Source organism: Lytechinus pictus, chromosome 4 (assembly GCF_037042905.1).
Source record: "Lytechinus pictus isolate F3 Inbred chromosome 4, Lp3.0, whole genome shotgun sequence".
Classification (NCBI taxonomy): domain Eukaryota; kingdom Metazoa; phylum Echinodermata; class Echinoidea; order Temnopleuroida; family Toxopneustidae; genus Lytechinus; species Lytechinus pictus.
Genome location: NC_087248.1, coordinates 31144997 through 31161473, shown reverse-complemented (window position 1 = coordinate 31161473; position 16477 = coordinate 31144997).

The window sequence follows — 16477 nt, the reverse complement described above, 5'->3', positions numbered from 1 at the left end:
ACGGAGCGAAGACGTCTAATTTTTTCTTGGGGGGGGGGGGGTTTCGGGGGCAAATTTGGAAAAATCATTTTGGTCATAATTTGGCAAATTTGGACCAGTCGCGGATAGGGCGAAAAACTAAATCTCAACGGATCTTCTTTATCTTCTGAATATTGATGCGTTTGGATGTTAGAAGACCCCACGGAGCGAAGACGGCTGATTTGGGGGGGGGGGGTTTCGGGGGCAAATTTGGAAAAATCATTTTGGTCATAATTTGGCAAATTTGGACCAGTCGCATATAGGGCGAAAAACTAAATCTCAACGGATCTTCTTTATCTTCTGAATATTGATGCGTTTGGATGTTAGAAGACCCCACGGAGCGAAGACGGCTGATTTGGGGTGGGGGGTTTCGGGGGCAAATTTGGAAAAATAATTTTGGTCATAATTTGTCAAATTTGGACCAGTCGCGGATAGGGCGAAAAACTAAATCTCAACGGATCTTCTTTATCTTCTGAATATTGATGCGTTTGGATGTTAGAAGACCCCACGGGGCGAAGACGGCTGATTTGCGGGGGGATTTCGGGGGCAAATTTGGAAAAATCATTTTGGTCATAATTTGGCAAATTTGGACCAGTCGCGGATAGGGCGAAAAACAAAATCTCAACGGATCTTCTTTATCTTCTGAATATTGATGCGTTTGGATGTTAGAAGACCCCACGGAGCAAAGACGGCTGATTTTTGGGGGGTTTCGAGGGCCAATTTGGAAAAATCATTTTGGTCATAATTTGGCAAATTTGGACCAGTCGCGGATAGGGCGAAAAACTAAATCTCAACGGATCTTCTTTATCTTCTGAATATTGATGCGTTTGGATGTTAGAAGACCCAACGGAGCGAAGACGGCTGATTTGGGGGGGGGGGGGGGTTCGGGGGCAAATTTGGAAAAATCATTTTGGTCATAATTTGGCAAATTTGGACCAGTCACGGATAGGGCGAAAAACTAAATCTCAACGGATCTTCTTTATCTTCTGAATATTGATGCGTTTTGATGTTAGAAGACCCCACGGAGCGAAACGGCTGATTTGGGGAGGTTTCGGGGGCAAATTTGGAAAAATCATTTTGGTCATAATTTGGCAAATTTGGACCAGTCGCGGATAGGGCGAGAAACTAAATCTCAACGGATCTTCTTTATCTTCTGAATATTGATGCATTTGGATGTTAGAAGACCCCACGGAGCGAAGACGGCTGATTTGGGGGGGGGGGGGGTTTCGGGGGCAAATTTGGAAAAATCATTTTGGTCATAATTTGGTAAATTTGGACCAGTCGCGGATAGGGCGAAAAACTAAATCTCAACGGATCTTCTTTATCTTCTGAATATTGATGCGTTTGGATGTTAGAAGACCCCACGGAGCGAAGACGGCTGATTTGGGGGGGGGTTTCGGGGGCAAATTTGGAAAAATCATTTTGGTCATAATTTGGCAAATTTGGACCAGTCGCGGATAGGGCGAAAAACTAAATCTTAACGGATCTTCTTTATCTTATGAATATTGATGCGTTTGGATGTTAGAAGACCCCACGGAGCGAAGACAGCTGATTTGGGGGGGGGGGGGTTTCGGGGGCAAATTTGGAAAAATCATTTTGGTCATAATTTGGCAAATTTGGTCCAGTCGCGGATAGGGCGAAAAACTAAATCTCAACGGATCTTTTTTATCTTCTGAATATTGATGCGTTTGGATGTAAGAAGACCCCATGGAGCAAAGACGGCTGATTGGGGGGGGGGGGGGTTTGGGGGAAATTTGAAAAAATCATTTTGGTCATAATTTGGCAAATTTGGACCAGTCGCGGATAGGGCGAAAAACTAAATCTCAACGGATCTTCTTTATCTTCTGAATATTGATGCGTTTGGATGTTAGAAGACCCCACGGAGCGAAGACGGCTGATTTGGGGGGGGGGGTTTCGAGGGCAAATTTGAAAAAATCATTTTGGTCATAATTTGGCAAATTTGGACCAGTCGCGGATAGGGCGAAAAACTAAATCTCAACGGATCTTATTTATCTTCTGAATATTGATGCGTTTGGATGTTAGAAGACCCCACGGAGCGAAGACGGCTGATTTGGGGGGAGGGGTTTCGGGGGCAAATTTGGAAAAATCATTTTGGTCATAATTTGGCAAATTTGGACCAGTCGCGGATAGGGCGAAAAACTAAATCTCAACGGATCTTCTTTATCTTCTGAATATTGATGCGTTTGGATGTTAGAAGACCCAACGGAGCGAAGACGGCTGATTTGGGGGGGGGGGGGGTTCGGGGGCAAATTTGGAAAAATCATTTTGGTCATAATTTGGCAAATTTGGACCAGTCGCGGATAGGGCGAAAAACTAAATCTCAACGGATCTTCTTTATCTTCTGAATATTGATGCGTTTTGATGTTAGAAGACCCCACGGAGCGAAACGGCTGATTTGGGGAGGTTTCGGGGGCAAATTTGGAAAAATCATTTTGGTCATAATTTGGCAAATTTGGACCAGTCGCGGATAGGGCGAAAAACTAAATCTCAACGGATCTTTTTTATCTTCTGAATATTGATGCGTTTGGATGTAAGAAGACCCCATGGAGCAAAGACGGCTGATTTGGGGGGGGGGGGGTTTGGGGGAAATTTGGAAAAATCATTTTGGTCATAATTTGGCAAATTTGGACCAGTCGCGGATAGGGCGAAAAACTAAATCTCAACGGATCTTCTTTATCTTCTGAATATTGATGCGTTTGGATGTTAGAAGACCCCACGGAGCGAAGACGGCTGATTTGGGGGGGGGGGTTTCGAGGGCAAATTTGAAAAAATCATTTTGGTCATAATTTGGCAAATTTGGACCAGTCGCGGATAGGGCGAAAAACTAAATCTCAACGGATCTTATTTATCTTCTGAATATTGATGCGTTTGGATGTTAGAAGACCCCACGGAGCGAAGACGGCTGATTTGGGGGGAGGGGTTTCGGGGGCAAATTTGGAAAAATCATTTTGGTCATAATTTGGCAAATTTGGACCAGTCGCGGATAGGGCGAAAAACTAAATCTCAACGGATCTTCTTTATCTTCTGAATATTGAAGCGTTTGGATGTAAGAAGACCCCACGGAGCGAAGACGGCTGATTGGGGGGGGGGGTTTCCGGGGCAAATTTGAAAAAATCATTTTGGTCATAATTTGGCAAATTTGGACCAGTCGCGGATAGGGCGAAAAACTAAATCTCAACGGATCTTCTTTATCTTCTGAATATTGATGCGTTTGGATGTTAGAAGACCCCACGGGGCGAAGACGGCTGATTTGCGGAGGGGTTTCGGGGGCAAATTTGGAAAAATCGTTTTGGTCATAATTTGGCAAATTTGGACCAGTCGCGGATAGGGCGAAAAACAAAATCTCAACGGATCTTCTTTATCTTCTGAATATTGATGCGTTTGGATGTTAGATGACCCCACGGAGCGAAGACGGCTGATTTGGGGGGGGGTTTCGGGGGCAAATTTGGAAAAATCATTTTGGTCATAATTTGGCAAATTTGGACCAGTCGCGGATAGGGCGAAAAACTAAATCTCAACGGATCTTCTTTATCTTCTGAATATTGATGCGTTTGGATGTTAGAAGACCCCACGGAGCGAAGACAGCTGATTTGGGGGGGGGGGGGTTTCGAGGGCAAATTTGAAAAAATCATTTTGGTCATAATTTGGCAAATTTGGACCAGTCGCGGATAGGGCGAAAAACTAAATCTCAACGGATCTTATTTATCTTCTGAATATTGATGCGTTTGGATGTTAGAAGACCCCACAAGGCGAAGACGGCTGATTTGGGGGGGGGGGGGGTTTCGGGGGCAAATTTGGAAAAATAATTTTGGTCATAATTTGGCAAATTTGGACCAAAAACTAAATCTCAACGGATCTTCTTTATCTTCTGAATATTGATGCGTTTGGATGTTAGAAGACCCCACGGGGCGATGACGGCTGATTTGCGGGGGGATTTCGGGGGCAAATTTTGAAAAATCATTTTGGTCATAATTTGGCAAATTTGGACCAGTCGCGGATAGGGCGAAAAACTAAATCTCAACGGATCTTCTTTATCTTCTGAATATTGATGCGTTTGGATGTTAGAAGACCCCACGGAGCAAAGACGGCTGATTTTGGGGGGGGGGGGGTTTCGAGGGCCAATTTGGAAAAATCATTTTGGTCATAATTTGGCAAATTTGGACCGGTCGCGGATAGGGCGAAAAACTAAATCTCAACGGATCTTCTTTATCTTCTGAATATTGATGCGTTTGGATGTTAGAAGACCCCACGGAGCGAAGACAGCTGATTCGGGGGGGGGGAGTTTCGGGGGCAAATTTGGAAAAATCATTTTGGTCATAATTTGGCAAATTTGGACCAGTCGCGGATAGGGCGAAAAACTAAATCTCAACGGATCTTCTTTATCTTCTGAATATTGATGCGTTTTGATGTTAGAAGACCCCACGGAGCGAAACAGCTGATTTGGGGAGGTTTCGGGGGCAAATTTGGAAAAATCATTATGGTCATAATTTGGCAAATTTGGACCAGTCGCGGATAGGGCGAGAAACTAAATCTCAACGGATCTTCTTTATCTTCTGAATATTGATGCATTTGGATGTTAGAAGACCCCACGGTGCAAAGACAGCTGATTTGGGGGGGGGGGTTCGGGGGCAAATTTGGAAAAATCATTTTGGTCGTAATTTGGCAAATTTGGACCAGTCGCGGATAGGGCGAAAAACAAAATCTCAACGGATCTTCTTTATCTTCTGAATATTGAAGCGTTTGGATGTAAGAAGACCCCACGGAGCGAAGACGGCTGATTTGGGGGGGGGGGTTTCGGGGGCAAATTTGAAAAAATCATTTTGGTCATAATTTGGACCAGTCGCGGATAGGGCGAAAAACAAAATCTCAACGGATCTTCTTTATCTTCTGAATATTGATGCGTTTGGATGTTAGAAGACCCCACGGAGCAAAGACGGCTGATTTTTGGGGGGTTTCGAGGGCCAATTTGGAAAAATCATTTTGGTCATAATTTGGCAAATTTGGACCAGTCGCGGATAGGGCGAAAAACTAAATCTCAACGGATCTTCTTTATCTTCTGAATATTGATGCGTTAGGATGTTAGAAGACCCAACGGAGCGAAGACGGCTGATTTGGGGGGGGGGTTCGGGGGCAAATTTGGAAAAATCATTTTGGTCATAATTTGGCAAATTTGGACCAGTCGCGGATAGGGCGAAAAACTAAATCTCAACGGATCTTCTTTATCTTCTGAATATTGATGCGTTTTGATGTTAGAAGACCCCACGGAGCGAAACGGCTGATTTGGGGAGGTTTCGGGGGCAAATTTGGAAAAATCATTTTGGTCATAATTTGGCAAATTTGGACCAGTCGCTGATAGGGCGAGAAACTAAATCTCAACGGATCTTCTTTATCTTCTGAATATTGATGCATTTGGATGTTAGAAGACCCCACGGAGCGAAGACGACTGATTTGGGGGGGGGGGGGTTTCGGGGGCAAATTTGGAAAAATCATTTTGGTCATAATTTGGCAAATTTGGACCAGTCGCGGATAGGGCGAAAAACTAAATCTCAACGGATCTTCTTTATCTTCTGAATATTGATGCGTTTGGATGTTAGAAGACCCCACGGAGCGAAGACGGCTGATTTGGGGGGGTTTCGGGGGCAAATTTGGAAAAATCATTTTGGTCATAATTTGGCAAATTTGGACCAGTCGCGGATAGGGCGAAACACTAAATCTTAATGGATCTTCTTTATCTTATGAATATTGATGCGTTTGGATAGTAGAAGACCCCACGGAGCGAAGACAGCTGATTTGGGGGGGGGGGGGTTTCGGGGGCAAATTTGGAAAAATCATTTTGGTCATAATTTGGCAAATTTGGACCAGTCGCGGATAGGGCGAGAAACTAAATCTCAACGGATCTTCTTTATCTTCTGAATATTGATGCATTTGGATGTTAGAAGACCCCACGGAGCGAAGACAGCTGATTTGGGGGGGGGGTTTCGGGGGCAAATTTGGAAAAATCATTTGGTCATAATTTGGCAAATTTGGACCAGTCGCGGATAGGGCGAAAAACTAAATCTCAACGGATCTTCTTTATCTTCTGAATATTGATGTGTTTGGAGGTTAGAAGACCCCACGGAGCGAAGACGGCTGATTTGGGGGGGGGGGGTTTCGGGGGCAAATTTGGAAAAATCATTTTGGTCATAATTTGGCAAATTTGGACCAGTCGCGGATAGGTCGAAAAACTAAATCTTTAACGGATCTTCTTTATTTTATGAATATTGATGCGTTTGGATGTTAGAAGACCCCACGGAGCGAAGACGGCTGATTTTTTTTGGGGGGGGGTTTCGGGGGCAAATTTGGAAAAATCATTTTGGTCATAATTTGGCAAATTTGGACCTGTCGCGGATAGGGCGAAAAACTAAATCTCAACGGATCTTCTTTATCTTCTGAATATTGATGCGTTTGGATGTAAGAAGACCCCACGGAGCAAAGACGGCTGATTTGGGGGGGGGGGTTTGGGGGAAATTTGAAAAAATCATTTTGGTCATAATTTGGCAAATTTGGACCAGTCGCGGATAGGGCGAAAAACTAAATCTCAACGGATCTTCTTTATCTTCTGAATATTGATGCGTTTGGATGTTAGAAGACCCCACGGAGCGAAGACGGCTGATTTCGGGGGGGGGTTTCGGGGGCAAATTTGGAAAAATCATTTTGGTCATAATTTGGCAAATTTGGACCGGTCGCGGATAGGGCGAAAAACTAAATCTCAACGGATCTTCTTTATCTTATGAATATTGATGCGTTTGGATGTTAGAAGACCCCACGGAGCGAAGACGGCTGATTGGGGGGGGGGGGGGTTGTGGGGCAAATTTGGAAAAATAATTTTGGTCATAATTTGGCAAATTTGGACCAGTCGCGGATAGGGCGAAAAACTAAATCTCAACGGATCTTCTTTATCTTCTGAATATTGATGCGTTTTGATGTTAGAAGACCCCACGGAGCGAAACGGCTGATTTGGGGAGGTTTCGGGGGCAAATTTGGAAAAATCATTTTGGTCATAATTTGGCAAATTTGGACCAGTCGCGGATAGGGCGAGAAACTAAATCTCAACGGATCTTCTTTATCTTCTGAATATTGATGCATTTGGATGTTAGAAGACCCCACGGAGCGAAGACGACTGATTTGGGGGGGGGGGGTTTCGGGGGCAAATTTGGAAAAATCATTTTGGTCATAATTTGGCAAATTTGGACCAGTCGCGGATAGGGCGAAAAACTAAATCTAAACGGATCTTCTTTATCTTCTGAATATTGATGCGTTTGGATGTTAGAAGACCCCACGGAGCGAAGACGGCTGATTTGGGGGGGTTTCGGGGGCAAATTTGGAAAAATCATTTTGGTCATAATTTGGCAAATTTGGACCAGTCGCGGATAGGGCGAAAAACTAAATCTTAATGGATCTTCTTTATCTTATGAATATTGATGCGTTTGGATAGTAGAAGACCCCACGGAGCGAAGACAGCTGATTTGGGGGGGGGGGGGTTTCGGGGGCAAATTTGGAAAAATCATTTTGGTCATAATTTGGCAAATTTGGACCAGTCGCGGATAGGGCGAGAAACTAAATCTCAACGGATCTTCTTTATCTTCTGAATATTGATGCATTTGGATGTTAGAAGACCCCACGGAGCGAAGACAGCTGATTTGGGGGGGGGGTTTCGGGGGCAAATTTGGAAAAATCATTTGGTCATAATTTGGCAAATTTGGACCAGTCGCGGATAGGGCGAAAAACTAAATCTCAACGGATCTTCTTTATCTTCTGAATATTGATGTGTTTGGAGGTTAGAAGACCCCACGGAGCGAAGACGGCTGATTTGGGGGGGGGGGGGGTTTCGGGGGCAAATTTGGAAAAATCATTTTGGTCATAATTTGGCAAATTTGGACCAGTCGCGGATAGGTCGAAAAACTAAATCTTTAACGGATCTTCTTTATTTTATGAATATTGATGCGTTTGGATGTTAGAAGACCCCACGGAGCGAAGACGGCTGATTTTTTTTTGGGGGGGGTTTCGGGGGCAAATTTGGAAAAATCATTTTGGTCATAATTTGGCAAATTTGGACCTGTCGCGGATAGGGCGAAAAACTAAATCTCAACGGATCTTCTTTATCTTCTGAATATTGATGCGTTTGGATGTAAGAAGACCCCACGGAGCAAAGACGGCTGATTTGGGGGGGGGGGTTTGGGGGAAATTTGAAAAAATCATTTTGGTCATAATTTGGCAAATTTGGACCAGTCGCGGATAGGGCGAAAAACTAAATCTCAACGGATCTTCTTTATCTTCTGAATATTGATGCGTTTGGATGTTAGAAGACCCCACGGAGCGAAGACGGCTGATTTCGGGGGGGGGTTTCGGGGGCAAATTTGGAAAAATCATTTTGGTCATAATTTGGCAAATTTGGACCGGTCGCGGATAGGGCGAAAAACTAAATCTCAACGGATCTTCTTTATCTTATGAATATTGATGCGTTTGGATGTTAGAAGACCCCACGGAGCGAAGACGGCTGATTGGGGGGGGGGGGGGTTGTGGGGCAAATTTGGAAAAATAATTTTGGTCATAATTTGGCAAATTTGGACCAGTCGCGGATAGGGCGAAAAACTAAATCTCAACGGATCTTCTTTATCTTCTGAATATTGATGCGTTTGGATGTAAGAAGACCCCACGGAGCAAAGACGGCTGATTTGGGGGGGGGTTTGGGGGAAATTTGGAAAAATCATTTTGGTCATAATTTGGCAAATTTGGACCAGTCGCATATAGGGCGAAAAACTAAATCTCAACGGATCTTCTTTATCTTCTGAATATTGATGCGTTTGGATGTTAGAAGACCCCACGGAGCGAAGACGGCTGATTTGGGGGGGGGTTTCGGGGGCAAATTTGGAAAAATAATTTTGGTCATAATTTGGCAAATTTGGACCAGTCGCGGATAGGGCGAAAAACTAAATCTCAACGGATCTTCTTTATCTTCTGAATTTTGAAGCGTTTGGATGTAAGAAGACCCCACGGAGCGAAGACGGGGTATTTGGGGGGGGGGGGTTTCGGGGGCAAATTTGAAAAAATCATTTTGGTCATAATTTGGCAAATTTGGACCAGTCGCGGATAGGGCGAAAAGCAAAATCTCAACGGATCTTCTTTATCTTCTGAATATTGATGCGTTTGGATGTTAGAAGACCCCACGGAGCAAAGACGGCTGATTTTGGGGGGGGGGTTTCGAGGGCCAATTTGGAAAAATCATTTTGGTCATAATTTGGCAAATTTGGACCAGTCGCGGATAGGGCGAAAAACTAAATCTCAACGGATCTTCTTTATCTTCTGAATATTGATGCGTTTTGATGTTAGAAGACCCCACGGAGCGAAACGGCTGATTTGGGGAGGTTTCGGGGGCAAATTTGGAAAAATCATTTTGGTCATAATTTGGCAAATTTGGACCAGTCGCGGATAGGGCGAAAAACTAAATCTCAACGGATCTTCTTTATCTTCTGAATATTGATGCGTTTGGATGTTAGAAGACCCCACGGAGCGAAGACGGCTGATTTTTTTTGGGGGGGGTTTCGGGGGCAAATTTGGAAAAATCATTTTTGTAATAATTTGGCAAATTTGGACCAGTCGCGGATAGGGCGAAAAACTAAATCTCAACGGATCTTCTTTATCTTCTGAATATTGATGCGTTTTGATGTTAGAAGACCCCACGGAGCGAAACGGCTTATTTGGGGGGGTATGAGGGCCAATTTGGAAAAATTATTTTGGTCATAATTTGGCAAATTTGGACCGGTCGCGGATAGGGCGAAAAACTAAATCTTAACGGATCTTCTTTATCTTATGAATATTGATGCGTTTGGATGTTAGAAGACCCCACGGAGCGAAGACGGCTGATTTGGGGGGGGGGGGGTTTCGGGGGCAAATTTGGAAAAATCATTTTGGTCATAATTTGGCAAATTTGGACCAGTCGCGGATAGGGCAAAAAACTAAATCTCAACGGATCTTCTTTATCTTCTGAATATTGATGCGTTTGGATGTAAGAAGACCCCACGGAGCAAAGACGGCTGATTTGGGGGGGGGGGGGGTTTGGGGGAAATTTGGAAAAATCATTTTGGTCATAATTTGGCAATTTTGGACCAGTCGCATATAGGGCGAAAAACTAAATCTCAACGGATCTTCTTTATCTTCTGAATATTGATGCGTTTGGATGTTAGAAGACCCCACGGAGCGAAGACGGCTGATTTTGGGGGGGGGGGTTTCGGGGGCAAATTTGGAAAAATCATTTTTGTAATAATTTGGCAAATTTGGACCAGTCGCGGATAGGGCGAAAAACTAAATCTCAACGGATCTTCTTTATCTTCTGAATATTGATGCGTTTGGATGTAAGAAGACCCCACGGAGCAAAGACGGCTGATTTGGGGGGGGGGGGGTTTCGAGGGCCAATTTGGAAAAATCATTTTGGTCATAATTTGGCAAATTTGGACCAGTCGCGGATAGGGCGAAAAACTAAATCTCAACGGATCTTCTTTATCTTCTGAATATTGATGCGTTTTGATGTTAGAAGACCCCACGGAGCGAAACGGCTGATTTGGGGAGGTTTCGGGGGCAAATTTGGAAAAATCATTTTGGTCATAATTTGGCAAATTTGGACCAGTCGCGGATAGGGCGAAAAACTAAATCTCAACGGATCTTCTTTATCTTCTGAATATTGATGCGTTTTGATGTTAGAAGACCCCACGGAGCGAAACGGCTGATTTGGGGAGGTTTCGGGGGCAAATTTGGAAAAATCATTTTGGTCATAATTTGGCAAATTTGGACCGGTCGCGGATAGGGCGAAAAACTAAATCTTAACGGATCTTCTTTATCTTATGAATATTGATGCGTTTGGATGTTAGAAGACCCCACGGAGCGAAGACGGCTGATTTGGGGGGGGGGTTTCGGGGGCAAATTTGGAAAAATCATTTTGGTCATAATTTGGCAAATTTGGACCAGTCGCGGATAGGGCAAAAAACTAAATCTCAACGGATCTTCTTTATCTTCTGAATATTGATGCGTTTGGATGTAAGAAGACCCCACGGAGCAAAGACGGCTGATTTGGGGGGGGGGGGGGTTTGGGGGAAATTTGGAAAAATCATTTTGGTAATAATTTGGCAATTTTGGACCAGTCGCATATAGGGCGAAAAACTAAATCTCAACGGATCTTCTTTATCTTCTGAATATTGATGCGTTTGGATGTAAGAAGACCCCACGGAGCAAAGACGGCTGATTTGGGGGGGGGGGTTTCGAGGTCCAATTTGAAAAAATCATTTTGGTCATAATTTGGCAAATTTGGACCGGTCGCGGATAGGGCGAAAAACTAAATCTTAACGGATCTTCTTTATCTTATGAATATTGATGCGTTTGGATGTTAGAAGACCCCACGGAGCGAAGACGGCTGATTTGGGGGGGGGGGGGGTTTCGGGGGCAAATTTGGAAAAATCATTTTAGTCATAATTTGGCAAATTTGGACCAGTCGCGGATAGGGCGAAAAACTAAATCTCAACGGATCTTCTTTATCTTCTGAATATTGATGCGTTTGGATGTAAGAAGACCCCACGGAGCAAAGACGGCTGATTTGGGGGGGGGGTTTGGGGGAAATTTGGAAAAATCATTTTGGTCATAATTTGGCAAATTTGGACCAGTCGCATATAGGGCGAAAAACTAAATCTCAACGGATCTTCTTTATCTTCTGAATATTGATGCGTTTGGATGTTAGAAGACCCCACGGAGCGAAGACGGCTGATTTGGGGGGGGGGGTTTCGGGGGCAAATTTGGAAAAATAATTTTGGTCATAATTTGGCAAATTTGGACCAGTCGCGGATAGGGCGAAAAACTAAATCTCAACGGATCTTCTTTATCTTCTGAATTTTGAAGCGTTTGGATGTAAGAAGACCCCACGGAGCGAAGACGGCTGATTTGGGGGGGGGGGGGGTTTCGGGGGCAAATTTGAAAAAATCATTTTGGTCATAATTTGGCAAATTTGGACCAGTCGCGGATAGGGCGAAAAACAAAATCTCAACGGATCTTCTTTATCTTCTGAATATTGATGCGTTTGGATGTTAAAAGACCCCACGGAGCAAAGACGGCTGATTTTGGGGGGGGTTTCGAGGGCCAATTTGGAAAAATCATTTTGGTCATAATTTGGCAAATTTGGACCGGTCGCGGATAGGGCGAAAAACTAAATCTCAACGGATCTTCTTTATCTTCTGAATATTGATGCGTTTGGATGTTAGAAGACCCCACGGAGCGAAGACGGCTGATTTTTGGGGGGGGGGGGTTTCGGGGGCAAATTTGGAAAAATCATTTTGGTCATAATTTGGCAAATTTGGACCAGTCGCGGATAGGGCGAAAAACTAAATCTCAACGGATCTTCTTTATCTTCTGAATATTGATGCGTTTTGATGTTAGAAGACCCCACGGAGCGAAACGGCTGATTTGGGGAGGTTTCGGGGGCAAATTTGGAAAAATCATTTTGGTCATAATTTGGCAAATTTGGACCAGTCGCGGATAGGGCGAAAAACTAAATCTCAACGGATCTTCTTTATCTTCTGAATATTGATGCGTTTTGATGTTAGAAGACCTCACGGAGCGAAACGGCTGATTTGGGGAGGTTTCGGGGGCAAATTTGGAAAAATCATTTTGGTCATAATTTGGCAAATTTGGACCAGTCGCGGATAGAGCGAAAAACTAAATCTCAACGGATCTTCTTTATCTTCTGAATATTGATGCGTTTGGATGTTAGAAGACCCAACGGAGCAAAGACGGCTGATTTGGGGGGGTTTCGGGGGCAAATTTGGAAAACTGATTTTGGTCATAATTTGGCAAATTTGGACCAGTCGCGGATAGGGCGAAAAACTAAATCTCAACGGATCTTCTTTATCTTCTGAATATTGATGCGTTTGGATGTTAGAAGACCCCAGGGAGCGAAGACGGCTGATTTGGGGGGGGGGGGTGGGGGTTTCGGGGGCAAATTTGGAAAAATCATTTTGGTCATAATTTGGCAAATTTGGACCAGTCGCGGATAGGGTGAAAAACTAAATCTGAACGGATCTTCTTTATCTTCTGAATATTGATGCGTTTGGATGTTAGAAGACCCCACGGAGCGAAGACGGCTGATTTGGGGGGGGGGGGGGTTTCGGGGGCAAATTTGGAAAATTCATTTTGGTCATAATTTGGCAAATTTGGACCAGTCGCGGATAGGGCGAAAAACTAAATCTCAACGGATCTTCTTTATCTTCTGAATATTGATGCGTTTGGATGTTAGAAGACCCCACGGAGCGAAGACGGCTGATTTGGGGGGGTTTCGGGGGCAAATTTGGAAAAATCATTTTGGTCATAATTTGGCAAATTTGGACCAGTCGCGGATAGGGCGAAAAACTAAATCTTAACGGATCTTCTTTATCTTCTGAATATTGATGCGTTTGGATGTTAGAAGACCCCAATGGAGCAAAGACGGCTGATTTGGGGGGGGGGGGTTACGGGGGCAAATTTGGAAAAATCATTTTGGTCATAATTTGCCAAAATTGGACCAGTCGCGGATAGGGCGAAAAAATAAATCTCAACGGATCTTCTTTATCTTCTGAATATTGATGCGTTTGGATGTTAGAAGACCCCACGGAGCGAAGACAGCTGATTTGGGTGAGGGGGTTTCGGGGGCAAATTTGGAAAAATCATTTTGGTCATAATTTGGCAAATTTGGATCAGTCGCGAATAGGGCGAAAAACTAAATCTCAACGGATCATCTTTATCTTCTGAATATTGATGCGTTTGGATGTTAGAAGACCCAACGGAGCGAAGACGGCTGATTTGGGGGGGTTTCCGGGGCAAATTTGGAAAAATCATTTTGGTCATAATTTGGCAAATTTGGTCCAGTCGCGGATAGGGCGAAAAACTAAATCTCAACGGATCTTCTTTATCTTCTGAATATTGATGCATTTGGATGTTAGAAGACCCCACGGAGCGAAGACGGCTGATTTGGGGGGGGGGGGTTTCGGGGGCAAATTTGGAAAAATTATTTTGGTCATAATTTGGCAAATTTGGACCAGTCGCAGATAGGGCAAAAAACTAAATCTCAACGGATCTTCTTTATCTTCTGAATATTGATGCGTTTGGATGTTAGAAGACCCCACGGAGCAAAGATGGCTGATTTGGGGGGGGGGGGGTTCGGGGGCAAATTTGGAAAAATAAATTTGGTCATAATTTGGCAAATTTGGACCAGTCGCGGATAAGGCGAAAAACTAAATCTCAATGGATCTTCTTTATCTTCTGAATATTGATGCATTTGGATGTTAGAAGACCCCACGGAGCGAAGACGGCTGATTTGGATTGGGGGTTTTGGGGGCAAATTTGGAAAAATCATTTTGGTCATAATTTGGCAAATTTGGACCAGTCGCGGAGAGGGCGAAAAACTAAATCTCAACGGATCTTCTTTATCTTCTGAATATTGATGCGTTTGGATGTTAGAAGACCCCACGGAGCAAAGACGGCTGATTTGGGGGGGGGGGTTTCGGGGGCAAATTTGGAAAAATCATTTTGGTCATAATTTGGCAAATTTGGACCAGTCGCGGATAGGGCGAAAAACTAAATCTCAACGGATCTTCTTTATCTTCTGAATATTGATGCGTTTGGATGTTAGAAGACCCCATGGAGCAAAGACGGCTGATTTGGGGGGGGGGGGTTTCGGGGGCAAATTTGTAAAAATCATTTTGGTCATAATTTGGCAAATTTGGACCAGTCGCGGATAGGGTGAAAAACTAAATCTCAACGGATCTTCTTTATCTTCTGAATATTGATGCGTTTGGATGTTAGAAGACCCCACGGAGCGAAGACGGCTGATTCGGGGGGGGGGGGTTTCGGGGGCAAATTTGGAAAAATCATTTTGGTCATAATTTGGCAAATTTGGACCAGTCGCGGATAGGGCGAAAAACTAAATCTCAACGGATCTTCTTTATCTTCTGAATATTGATGCGTTTGGATGTTAGAAGACCCCACGGAGCGAAGACGGCTGATTTGGGGGGGTTTCGGGGGCAAATTTGGAAAAATCATTTTGGTCATAATTTCGCAAATTTGGACCAGTCGCGGATAGGGCGAAAAACTAAATCTTAACGGATCTTCTTTATCTTCTGAATATTGATGCGTTTGGATGTTAGAAGACCCCACGGAGCGAAGACGGCTGATTTGGGGGGGGGGGGGTTACGGGGGCAAATTTAGAAAAATCATTTTGGTTATAATTTGCCAAATTTGGACCAGTCGCGGATAGGGCGAAAAACTAAATCTCAACGGATCTTCTTTATCTTCTGAATATTGATGCGTTTGGATGTTAGAAGACCCCACCTAGCGAAGACGGCTGATTTGGGGGGGGGGTTTCGGGGGGCAAATTTTGACAAATCATTTTGGTCATAATTTGGCAAATTTGGACCAGTCGCGGATAGGGCGAAAAACTAAATCTCAACGGATCTTCTTTATCTTCTGAATATTGATGCGTTTGAATGTTAGAAGACCTCACGGAGCAAAGACGGCTGATTTCGGGGGGGGGGGGTTTCGAGGGCAAATTTGGAAAAATCATTTTGGTCATAATTTGGCAAATTTGGACCAGTCGCGGATAGGGCGAAAAACTAAATCTCAACGGATCTTCTTTATCTTCTGAATATTGATGCTTTTGGATGTTAGGAGACCCCACGGAGCAAAGACGGCTGATTTGGGGGGGGGGGTTTCGGGGGCAAATTTGGAAAAATCATTTTGGTCATAATTTGGCAAATTTGGACCAGTCGCGGATAGGGCGAAAAACTAAATCTCAACGGATCTTCTTTATCTTCTGAATATTAATGCGTTTGGATGTTAGAAGACCCCACGGAGCGAAGACGGCTGATTTGGGGGGGGGGGGTTTCGGGGGGCAAATTTGGACAAATCATTTTGGTCATAATTTGGCAAATTTGGACCAGTCGCGGATAGGGCGAAAAACTAAATCTCAACGGATCTTCTTTATCTTCTGAATATTGATGCGTTTGGATGTTAGAAGACCCCACGGAGCGAAGACGGCTGATTTGGGGGGGTTTCGGGGGCAAATTTGGAAAAATCATTTTGGTCATAATTTGGCAAATTTGGACCAGTCGCGGATAGGGCGAAAAACTAAATCTCAACGGATCTTCTTTATCTTCTGAATATTGATGCGTTTGGATGTTAGAAGACCCAACGGAGCAAAGACGGCTGATTTGGGGGGGTTTCGGGGGCAAATTTGGAAAACTGATTTTGGTCATAATTTGGCAAATTTGGACCAGTCGCGGATAGGGCGAAAAACTAAATCTCAACGGATCTTCTTTATCTTCTGAATATTGATGCATTTGGATTTTAGAAGACCCCAAGGAGCGAAGACGGCTGATTTGGATGGGGG